Source organism: Pseudophryne corroboree, chromosome 6 (genome assembly GCF_028390025.1).
Source record: "Pseudophryne corroboree isolate aPseCor3 chromosome 6, aPseCor3.hap2, whole genome shotgun sequence".
Classification (NCBI taxonomy): domain Eukaryota; kingdom Metazoa; phylum Chordata; class Amphibia; order Anura; family Myobatrachidae; genus Pseudophryne; species Pseudophryne corroboree.
This window is the reverse complement of record NC_086449.1, coordinates 330,345,893-330,358,339: the sequence shown is the minus strand read 5'-3', so window position 1 is coordinate 330,358,339 and position 12,447 is coordinate 330,345,893.

Here is a 12,447-nt window from a genome sequence, read left to right as displayed (position 1 = left end):
GGAAGGGCTTGCAATGAATAGGTGGTGAAACAGGGTTACTGACCTGTACTCCAAAAAGGTTACTGTACTCAATTGTTACATTTACACTGTCTGACTGGGAGCAGTACATCAGCTGCAGGCCCCTGTGATATTGAGTCCTGAATCCTTTAAGCTGTCTGTGTAACTAAGGCAGTATTGTTCCTTACTGCGCTACAAAGTTCTGGCTGTGTGCTGAGAAAACTGCGGCACATGACTGTCTGCTTCTGCACAGAGGTGCTTACTGCTATTTGATGGCTCTTATCAGTCTCATAAAGGGTGTTATTACTATAGAAACTGGCTAATTTACTGTATAAAACTGTGATCTCTTGTATACCAGGGAGTCTGTGACAGGGAGTGTGAGAATGTATAGTCTGCAATGGGGCTCCTGGATCTCACTAGAAGTGGCTATTTTGCCTCAGGCCTGACGTAATCTGCTCACCACTCCAATATAGACACTCTCTTTGTCAGCTGCTGGACTCTGATTTATTGAAGATCAGATAAGGAGTCTCCTTTGTCACCATGTACACCACCAAATCAGCTCAGCACCTTCTGCTCCTAGGTCCTGTTTCACTCTGCCCATCCTCCTAAGATGGCCGCCGCCCAACTGCCAACAGACTCGGCAAACGGCAGTTAACTGTCCAAGCGCATGACAGCTATAGCATAGAAAATGTTCTTAACCCTTTCCTTGCTGAAGTCTCAAAGTATTTAGCCAGGCTGTATTTTGTAGAGGGGGAAAAAGGGCGCAGAAATAAGTTAAATGTCCGTGGCAACTCTGATGGGGTGTCACATATATACTGCGCACAACTGAAATGCACCACAGGTATGGATGGATAGTATACTTGACGACACAGAAGTAGGTAGAGCAGTGGCCTTCCGTACCGTACTGCTATATATACTGGTGGTCACTGTCAGCAAAACTCTGCACTGTACTCCTCCTATATAATATACTGGTGGTCCCCAGTCCCCACAATAAAGCAGTGTGAGCACAGATATATGCAGCACACTGAGCACAGATATGGAGTGTTTTTCAGGCAGACAACGTATACTGGTGGTCACTGTCAGCAAAACTTTGCACTGTACTCCTCCTATATAATACAGCTGCTCCCCAGTCTCCACAATTAAGCAGTGTGGGCACAGATATATGCAGCACACTGAGCACAGATATGGAGTGTTTTTCAGGCAGACAACGTATACTGGTGGTCACTGTCAGCAAAACTCTGCACTGTACTCCTCCTATATAATACAGCTGCTCCCCAGTCCCCACAATTAAGCAGTGTGAGCACAGATATATGCAGCACACTGAGCACAGATATGGAGCGTATACTGGTGGTCACTGGTCAGCAAAACTCTGCACTGTACTCCTCCTATATAATATACTGGTGGTCCCCAGTCCCCACAATAAAGCAGTGTGAGCACAGATATATGCAGCACACTGAGCACAGATATGGAGTGTTTTTCAGGCAGACAACGTATACTGGTGGTCACTGTCAGCAAAACTCTGCACGGTACTCCTCCTATATAATACAGCTGCTCCCCAGTCCCCATAATTAAGCAGTGTGAGCACAGATATATGCAGCACACTGAGCACAGATATGGAGTGTTTTTCAGGCAGACAACGTATACTGGTGGTCACTGTCAGCAAAACTCTGCACTGTACTCCTGCTATATAATACAGCTGCTCCCCAGTCCCCACAATTAAGCAGTGTGAGCACAGATATATGCAGCACACTGAGCACAGATATGGAGTGTTTTTCAGGCAGACAACGTATACTGGTGGTCACTGGTCAGCAAAACTCTGCACTGTACTCCTCCTATATAATATACTGGTGGTCCCCAGTGCCCACAATAAAGCAGTGTGAGCACAGATATATGCAGCACACTGAGCACAGATATGGAGTGTTTTTCAGGCAGACAACGTATACTGGTGGTCACTGTCCGCAAAACTCTGCACTGTACTCCTCCTATATAATACAGCTGCTCCCCAGTCCCCACAATTAAGCAATAAGCACAAATATTATTAATAAACGGAGAGGACGCCAGCCACGTCCTCTCCCTAACATTTCCAATGCACGAGTGAAAATGGCGGCGACGCGCGGCTGCTTATATAGAATCCGAATCTCGCGAGAATCCGACAGCGGGATGATGACGTTCGGGCGCGCTCGGGTTAACCGAGCCATATGGGAGAATCCGAGTATGCCTCGGACCCGTGTAAAATGAGTCAAGTTCGGGGGGTTCGGTTTCCGAGGAACCGAACCCGCTCATCACTAATGTAAACATTGGTCTTTTTATACACTGGATACTGTATAGAATAACACTATAGATGGTCTCTATTATAGGCTGTATCAAACATTTAAAGAATATAAATAAGTGGCCAGAAAAAGTTAAACATACCATAATAAATACACAAATAGAACCAGTACTGCACTTTCTAAGCTCACATTCTCCCACCTCATGGTAAGGCTTCTGTCTCTTCTTCATGGTAGCTACTCTCTGGTCCAGTGCGCTGATTAAGGACTCAGGTCCACATACACAGCAAACTAGGTAGAAGAAGCTGCTACCACTGGGCATGCTCCGTACCTTAAACGGCATGATGTGGCGGCAGCTCCAGTAATCGTATTATATACCATTGCTATTGTTGTCATAATTTCAGAAACTTGCCAAGAGAAGGGGGGGTTTCCAGGAGCCCCCCCCCCCCTTCCTCCTGCATTTGCCTATGTATCTGATTATTTTAGGGAATGTAGTACAGGGAACTTTTTTCCACTTTAAATTTTTTTCTTCTCTGACAGACGGCACAGCTCAAAGAGAATGAGGTCAGAGCCTTGTATTATCAATTTACTATTAATATTTACAATGTAGTTTGGTAAACCGAAGATTGATACATGGGACTACAAACTGCAAATATATTACAGTGGTGGATATATAATTCGCATTATAATACACAATTATATACTCTTTAAAAAATAACTTTATTACTGGTAAGTAGTGACTTCATCATCACTTATGTTTGAAGAGTGATTATGTTACATGTCATATCATTGTAAAGCAATGCCTGCTGACTTGGATATAAGGATCACCTCATGCAGTCAGCATGCTAGTGTAATCCCTCCTGTCAGTACTATAATTCTGGAAAAATAGATTCAGGAACTACGGGTCTGGGGGTGAAGCTTTTAAGTTAGATGATAGTTTATGGAAAAGAAGGCATTCAAAATGGACTTTAAAATAAATCTTATCTTATGAAAAATACATTTTGGCCCAGGACAGGTTCAGGAACCCAGTTCCTGGTGATATCAGATTTAATGAGAGGTTCAGGAACTAAGTTCCTGCTGGTTCCTGCTGAAAAATAGCCCTGCCTCCTGTAGAACAAAAACTGTAATCACAGACCTTTGCCATCAAGTAAAAAAGTGGCAGGTATGATAACCTGCAATACTGTTAGATCTTACAGTAGCATTGTCAATATACTGACAACGGCATCCCGCCCGCCAGTATGCCAGCAGAGGGGCGAGCGCTGAGAGTCCCCTTGCGGGACTCTATTCCCACTCTATGGGTGTCGTGGACACCCACAGTGGGAAAAGTCCTGGTGCGCCAGGATTCCGGTGGCCGGCATTGTCAGATGTCTGGATTTCGGCGTCGGTATCCTGAATGACGGGATCCAGACAGCCGACATTTTAACTGTATCCCCTGTAAACTGCTCTTTACAAAGTCTGCAACCCACACAAAAGAGCATATTTTAGTCATTGTATGGGGTCTATAAGAGGTGTAGATGCAGGATCCTGGTCACCTATAACCTTCTGCTATGCTTGCCATTGGCTATGAATGCAGAATTGCTGGTTACTGGCAGTTGTGCAGCTAGATAAATCTAGCTATATAATATACGTAAATACAGCTGTTTCAATCTCAGTTTATCAGTGGAAGAAAATGAGTGATTGGGATATGTAGTGAACTCATACAAATCAATCATTAAGAGAGAGAGGGTGAGGTGGGATAAAGGAGACAAAATACCTCTGCCATAAATAGCAATGCCAGTGGCGCACGCAGGGGGGTTTCCGAGCACCCAGAAACCCTCCCTCCACCAAAAAAAAGTGTTTTTTTGTTTTTTTGCTGCATGAGTATTTTTAATGGCTGTCTAGCGTCCTCTGCAGCCTGCTGTCTTCCTGGTGGCACTTGTAAGTGCTTAATAAAAGTTTACTTTATTTTAATTATAGTACATATGTATCCATGTGCATACATATATACACATGTATATACATACATATAAACACACACACACATATGATATATACATGTGTGTACTGTATGACATATATGATATATATACTGTTTGCGTGTACTGTATGATATATATGAATTATATATATATATATATATACGTGTACTGCATGTGTGTATATGTATGTATATATGTATATATATATATAGATAGGTGTATATATGGTATATATATGTGTAGATATGTATATGTGTGTGTGTGTGTGTGTGTGTGTGTGTGTATATATATATATATATATATATACACACACACACACACACACACACACACACACACACACACACAGACACACTAGTTTTATGGACCCAGCATATACTGGGTCACCTCAGTCCCCACCCAGTTCTGGAAACCCCCCATGCAAATCCTGCGTTTGCCACCGGATGCAGCAGAAGCAGAAAAAAATCATATGCTTCTGCTGTAAAATAGGAGAAGATATAATAAGACTTAATAATCAGCACCTCAGTATTTCATCCTTCACCTGCTGCAGTAGGATAGAAATACACACACACATTTAACACATCCTGTTTAATTAGTATTTGGCTAGTGGGCTTACACCATGAGCTCACTGTCACTCTGGAATCTTCTTATTACAGATTCACAAACTTCAAACACTTTCAGGACCAAAGACAGCAGCATCATCAGACAGAGAGAGACCACGGAGCCAGGAGCTTGGAGCCTGTAATCCGCTTTGTTTTATTTAACATGCAACCCTCAGGCTGAAGCATTAAAAAAAATCCTCAGATCATCAATTTCTAGAAGGCAACCCTTTTTATCTTCCAATCCATTGCCTTTTAGAAGTAACTGTTCATTGCTAATCCTCTTGTGAAGGTTTCCTATTCTGTTCCTTCTTTGAGGGTTAAAGGGAAACTTTTATAAAGAATTTCATTTGTATTTAGCTCAGTGCATAGTTCCCAAGTTTTCCTGCTTTCAGGGCCAGTCGCAGATTGGAAGATTTATTTAATAAAATACTTATTCATACAAGCGTTCCTACTTTTAATATTATCCTGTTTCCAGAACTACTTCCTTGTTGTTGTTTTTTTAACTTAATGCAGTTCGCAGGGCCAGATGTACTAAGCCTTGAAAAGTGATACATTTCGGAGTGATAACGTGCAAGCCAACCAGCTCCTGTCATTTTTCAAACCCAGCCTGTAACAATGCAGTTAGGAGCTGATTGGCTGGTACTTAATCACCTTGAAATTTATACTTTTCAAGGCTTAGTACATCTCCCCCTAAAGGTGTGCACACACTGAGAGATCCGTGCTTAATTTGTAAGCAATCTGACTAGATTGCTTAGAAATTAAGCACAGATCTCTCCATGTGTATGCCCATAGCGATAGCGAAGCACGGCTCTGCACGTCGCTATTGCTGGTTCTAGATTGTGCCTGCATGCTGGCACAATCTAGTCCGGTCGCTCATATCACTGCTGGGTGAAATGAGCCCCCCCGCTCAGCACACATTGCGCTGTGTGCTGAGCGGGGGGAGAGATGTGTGCTGTGCGGTCTGTGCTAGATTGCTCAGCACACATCTCTAGGTGTGTACCCCCACGTAGGTGTCTTATCTTTCTGGTATTGTGTAGAATTGTAATATGATCACGTCATGCTGTATGTGTAAAGTCCACTATCTCTATAGCGTGTCCTGTATGTAATGTGTCCAGATTCACCTGTTGAGTTGTAGCATCCTGGTTATTTTCTGCATTTTAAATGATAGAATATTTTAGAAATAGTGTCATGTTTTATTGTTTTTTTTTGCGGTTATACATGTATGTCTATTCTATTGATATCTAATATTACTACATGACCTGCAACACTGCTTGGTATTAACCACTTAACTGACAATTTTTTCCCCCAAAAACCGCTCAGAAATTGTCAGAGTGAATTAGGCGAAGAACATGAATTTAACCTTATCCAAAATTATTTTAGTAAAAAAAATTAATAAAAATATATATATTTTAAATAGTTTCCCCAAACTTTGGAACATCAATCAGCACCATCGGAGCATCAGGAACATCAGAAACATTGTGACCATCGCTATTTTCCTTTTAACAGTGAGGACAGCTGCCAGGTGCAGGGGGGGGGGGGGCTTAGGGGGGTTGATTTACGCATCCCCAGCAGCTGCTATTGTCAGCAGCAGCTGGGTGGGGGGTCCTGCTGTGCTGACTGATCAACAATGATCAGCTATGATCGGCAGCATGGCAAACACTGGGGGAAGGGTGCAGGGAGGCAGAGGGACCTTCCGGTTCCTCTGACAGCAGCAGCGGAGGGAAGTTTTTCTTCCCTGCAGCTGCAAACACTGTTTATCTGACTGGTCGCATCCTGTGCAACCAGGTCAGATAAAGCACTTGCTGGTGTGGTCGCATCGGATGCAACCATGCCAGGCAAGTGGTTAAGAGAAATATTTATTATTAGGTTTTAGACCCAATAATTATAATTTCTTATCACTTTATATCACAGCAAGTAATAAATTAAGGATCGCCCAAATTCATAAAAAAACCAGATGCAGTGACAAGAGCTCTGACAGAATCCTGTCCCTGCCATGTGTTATACCCCTTTCAGAAACAAGCCAAAAACCTGAGGTTTTTTGCCGTGAATGTGCACCGACCCGGGTCCGGCTTATTTCTAAAATGGTCTACATGGGTTGACAGTCCTGGGTCCTGTGCCCCTTCTATCGACCAGGGTTACTCCCAGGACTAGCAACCCGAGTCAGTGTCCCAACTACTATCTGAAAGGTGTGACCTGGGTCTTGAAGGAGCTTATTGGCAACGGACAGTAGTACTTGAAGATGACATTATCTCCAAGCGCCCCTGTATGCCAAAAGACCCGGGTCCGGTGTGAGGGGTAACGACCCAGGAATAACTCGGCTCGTCACCCATGTGTGAACAAGGACAGGTACAGTGTCAGTGCTCACTGTCCCGAGTCCGAGTTGGTTTGAAGCTGGGGGTTTATGTCTGAAAGAGGTATTAGAAATGAAGTGATCAGTAATGAAAACATTGCCTATAGGCTACTGTGGGATAATGCTTGACCAAGTTCAAGCCTCACTCTGTAAATCTGCTTATTAATTAACCAAATAAGCAGTACCCCCCATAAATACCTAGGGAGGCTGCATTTGCGGTGAAAATTGGAATCACATGCCTTTCCTTTGTCGGCAATTTGCATGTTGACCTTTTGGCCATGTCCATATTGTCACAAGTGGGGTCTGGACCATACCCAGGTGCCCCCCTTCTGGGGGCTGACACAAAAATGCCGGCTCATCTGTAGTAAAGGAGTCTCAGAGTCGGGTGCTGCAGTGTGACATTATCCTGCAGCACCTGGCTCCAGTCACTGAGAAGGAGCCGGAAATGCAGACCCCCCCCGGAGAGATGTAAACAGGGAACTTCCCATAAGACCATGCCCCTGGAGTGATGTCATCTTTGGTACTTCCCATGAAGCCAAGCCATTCCCAGTAGGCCATGCCCCCTTTCAGGCTCGGACGACACAGAGGGGTTATTGGAAGCATCGGGTTTCACCAACACTTGTGCCTTCCATGTTACCCCATAACCCATCTAGACTAGTATTTTGTACAACAGGTACACCACCAATAATCCAGCATCCTCAGTTCCGGAACTGTGCTAGATTATCCGTTATACAGGATTATAGATGATATCAGCGACAGTGGTGTCGGCGGCATCCTGACCCTCCCCCCTCCCGCAGCCCAATTCTACCCAGCATGCCTCCCATAGCCTAACTCAGACCCATAGCCCAACTACCCGCTTGCAGCCTGACTCCCCCCACAGCCTAAGCATCCTGCCGCATATCTAAGCCCTCCCACATCTTATCTAAGCCCTCCAGCATCCTAACTCCCACCAGCAGCCTAAATTCCCCTGGCACCTGATGTGTCTGGATTAAAAGAGGTGCCGGTCGGACCATCAGGTGCCGGATAATCCAGGGTGTATCTGCAGTAAGGTTCAAGGTTATCAACAATTGTAATTTGTTATTATCATTATTAACCGCCTCCAACCGAAACATAGAAGAATCATTCCTCAGCTTGATACCTTTGTCTTGATACCTTTTGTTGAGCGACAACTTTATTCTTATATTTATGTGTTTTACATCACTTCGATATGCAATGGTTATATCACATTTGTTTTTCACATTTGTCATTCTTCATTCAATAAAATTATGTTTTGTTTTTTTACAAAAACAAAAATTATTTGTTTCCAGCAAGAATAATGCAGGTTATAATTAAAATGTAATTACTAACAGGTCACAGCAAACCACACTCACTAAAGCCCAAATGTAATAGCCTATTATTTGTGGGCACCACTGCGATTTCCCCAATATAGTTACTAGATTTAGATTGGGAATTAGTTTTTAGTCAAAATCAATCTTTTCCTTAAAACTAACTGCTGCTATAAGTCTAGTGACTATGACGCAAATTTGCGCTGGTGGCTGCTACACTTGGGCCTAACACAAATGTAATACTTGTTTTATGGCCACTAGCTATATTGGTTAACACTCTGTTCTGGGTAGGACATACTGTGCTTGCCAATATTTTTAAACTCACCTGGAAATTTCCCAGAAGGGAGATGAAGGTAGGCCCGTGGTGGGGAGCCAGATTATATTATTTGGTCCCTTCACCCGTGACTCTATGACGACGCTAGTCACTGAGAATCACCAGACACTCTGTACAGGCCATTACGCTATTGAATGGGTGAGATGCGGGAAGGTGCAAAACTTGTCTGTAAATCTGTGGGACTCCCCAAAAATTTGCGAGTCTCTTGCACATTCTGGAAGCAGTTGGCAAGGACCCGTTGGCAAGTACAGGTGGGCTTTTTCTGATTACTACTATGCAATCACAAATGTACTTCATTATTAATTGAATTGCATGAGAGGTTTGAATTTTCATTATTGAAATAATTTTGACCTGTAAAATGTCAACATGAGTTTTTCATAGTTTTTTGGTGTGTATGTCGACATAGGTCAACATGGACACCATATAAGTGTACCGCGTTCCCTCGCATGATTCGGGCACACTATTATATTCCCCCTCCAGGTCCACTGGGATGGTAAAGTATGATCAAGTCGGTTTCAATGAAAAAATCAAGAAAAACTCATGTCGCATTTTGACCTGTCGACATTTTACATGTCGGTATTTTGACCTTGTCGGGATTTTGATTGTAGGTATTTCATACCGATCCCAGTTACACAAATCTGAGAATGACAGCACTAGTTTCCAGTGAGTAAAGACATTACGGGGGTAATTCCAAGTTGATCGCAGCAGGAAATTTTTTAGCAGTTGTCAAAACCATGTGCACTGCAGGTGGGGCAGATATAACATGTGCAGAGAGAGTTAGATTTGGGTGTGGTGTGTTTAATCTGTAATCTAAATTGCAGTGTAAAAATAAAGCAGCCAGTATTTACCCTGCACAGAAACAAAATAACCCACCCAAATCTAACTCTCTGTGCAAATGTTATATCTGCCCCCCCCCCCCCCTTCCCCCTGCAGTGCACATGGTTTTGCCCAACTGCTAAAAAATTAGAGATGAGCGCCTGAAATTTTTCGGGTTTTGTGTTTTGGTTTTGGGTTCGGTTCCGCGGCCGTGTTTTGGGTTCGACCGCGTTTTGGCAAAACCTCACCGAATTTTTTTTGTCGGATTCGGGTGTGTTTTGGATTCGGGTGTTTTTTTAAAAAAAACACTAAAAAACAGCTTAAATCATAGAATTTGGGGGTCATTTTGATCCCATATTATTATTAACCTCAAAAACCATAATTTCCACTCATTTTCAGTCTATTCTGAATACCTCACACCTCACAATATTATTTTTAGTCCTAAAATTTGCACCAAGGTCGCTGGATGACTAAGCTAAGCGACACTAGTGGCCGACACAAACACCTGGCCCATCTAGGAGTGGCACTGCAGTGTCACGCAGGATGTCCCTTCCAAAAAACCCTCCCCAATCAGCACATGACGCAAAGAAAAAAAGAGGCGCAATGAGGTAGCTGACTGTGTGAGTAAGATAAGCGACCCTAGTGGCCGACACAAACACCGGGCCCATTTAGGAGTGGCACTGCAGTGTCACGCAGGATGTCCCTTCCAAAAAACCCTCCCCAATCAGCACATGACGCAAAGAAAAAAAGAGGCGCAATGAGGTAGCTGACTGTGTGAGTAAGATTAGCGACCCTAGTGGCCGACACAAACACCGGGCCCATTTAGGAGTGGCACTGCAGTGTCACGCAGGATGTCCCTTCCAAAAAACCCTCCCCAATCAGCACATGACGCAAAGAAAAAAAGAGGCGCAATGAGGTAGCTGACTGTGTGAGTAAGATTAGCGACCCTAGTGGCCGACACAAACACCGGGCCCATTTAGGAGTGGCACTGCAGTGTCACGCAGGATGTCCCTTCCAAAAAACCCTCCCCAATCAGCACATGACGCAAAGAAAAAAAGAGGCGCAATGAGGTAGCTGACTGTGTGAGTAAGATTAGCGACCCTAGTGGCCGACACAAACACCGGGCCCATTTAGGAGTGGCACTGCAGTGTCACGCAGGATGTCCCTTCCAAAAAACCCTCCCCAATCAGCACATGACGCAAAGAAAAAAAGAGGCGCAATGAGGTAGCTGACTGTGTGAGTAAGATTAGCGACCCTAGTGGCCGACACAAACACCGGGCCCATTTAGGAGTGGCACTGCAGTGTCACGCAGGATGTCCCTTCCAAAAAACCCTCCCCAATCAGCACATGACGCAAAGAAAAAAAGAGGCGCAATGAGGTAGCTGACTGTGTGAGTAAGATTAGCGACCCTAGTGGCCGACACAAACACCGGGCCCATTTAGGAGTGGCACTGCAGTGTCACGCAGGATGTCCCTTCCAAAAAACCCTCCCCAATCAGCACATGACGCAAAGAAAAAAAGAGGCGCAATGAGGTAGCTGACTGTGTGAGTAAGATTAGCGACCCTAGTGGCCGACACAAACACCGGGCCCATTTAGGAGTGGCACTGCAGTGTCACGCAGGATGTCCCTTCCAAAAAACCCTCCCCAATCAGCACATGACGCAAAGAAAAAAAGAGGCGCAATGAGGTAGCTGACTGTGTGAGTAAGATTAGCGACCCTAGTGGCCGACACAAACACCGGGCCCATTTAGGAGTGGCACTGCAGTGTCACGCAGGATGTCCCTTCCAAAAAACCCTCCCCAAACAGCACATGACGCAAAGAAAAATAAAAGAAAAAAGAGGTGCAAGATGGAATTGTCCTTGGGCCCTCCCACCCACCCTTATGTTGTATAAACAAAACAGGACATGCACACTTTAACCAACCCATCATTTCAGTGACAGGGTCTGCCACACGACTGTGACTGATATGACGGGTTGGTTTGGACCCCCCCCCAAAAAAGAAGCAATTAATCTCTCCTTGCACAAACTGGCTCTACAGAGGCAAGATGTCCACCTCATCATCACCCTCCGATATATCACCGTGTACATCCCCCTCCTCACAGATTATCAATTCGTCCCCACTGGAATCCACCATCTCAGCTCCCTGTGTACTTTGTGGAGGCAATTGCTGCTGGTCAATGTCTCCGCGGAGGAATTGATTATAATTCATTTTAATGAACATCATCAGCAAGAGAGAGGTAACATCAGCAACACAGAGGTAGCCACAGCCGTGAACTACCGTACTGTACTGTGTCTGCTGCTAATATAGACTGGTTGATAAAGAGATGTCGTAGTATGTATGTATGAAGAAGAAAGAAAAAAAAACCACGGTTAGGTGGTATACAATTATGGACGGACTGCCGAGTGCCGACACAGAGGTAGCCACAGCCGTGAACTACCGTACTGTACTGTGTCTGCTGCTAATATAGACTGGTTGATAAAGAGATGTCGTAGTATGTATGTATGAAGAAGAAAGAAAAAAAACCACGGGTAGGTGGTATACAATTATGGACGGACTGCCGAGTGCCGACACAGAGGTAGCCACAGCCGTGAACTACCGTACTGTACTGTGTCTGCTGCTAATATAGACTGGTTGATAAAGAGATGTCGTAGTATGTATGTATAAAGAAGAAAGAAAAAAAAACCACGGTTAGGTGGTATACAATTATGGACGGACTGCCGAGTGCCGACATAGAGGTAGCCACAGCCGTGAACTACCGTACTGTACTGTGTCTGCTGCTAATATAGACTGGTTGATAA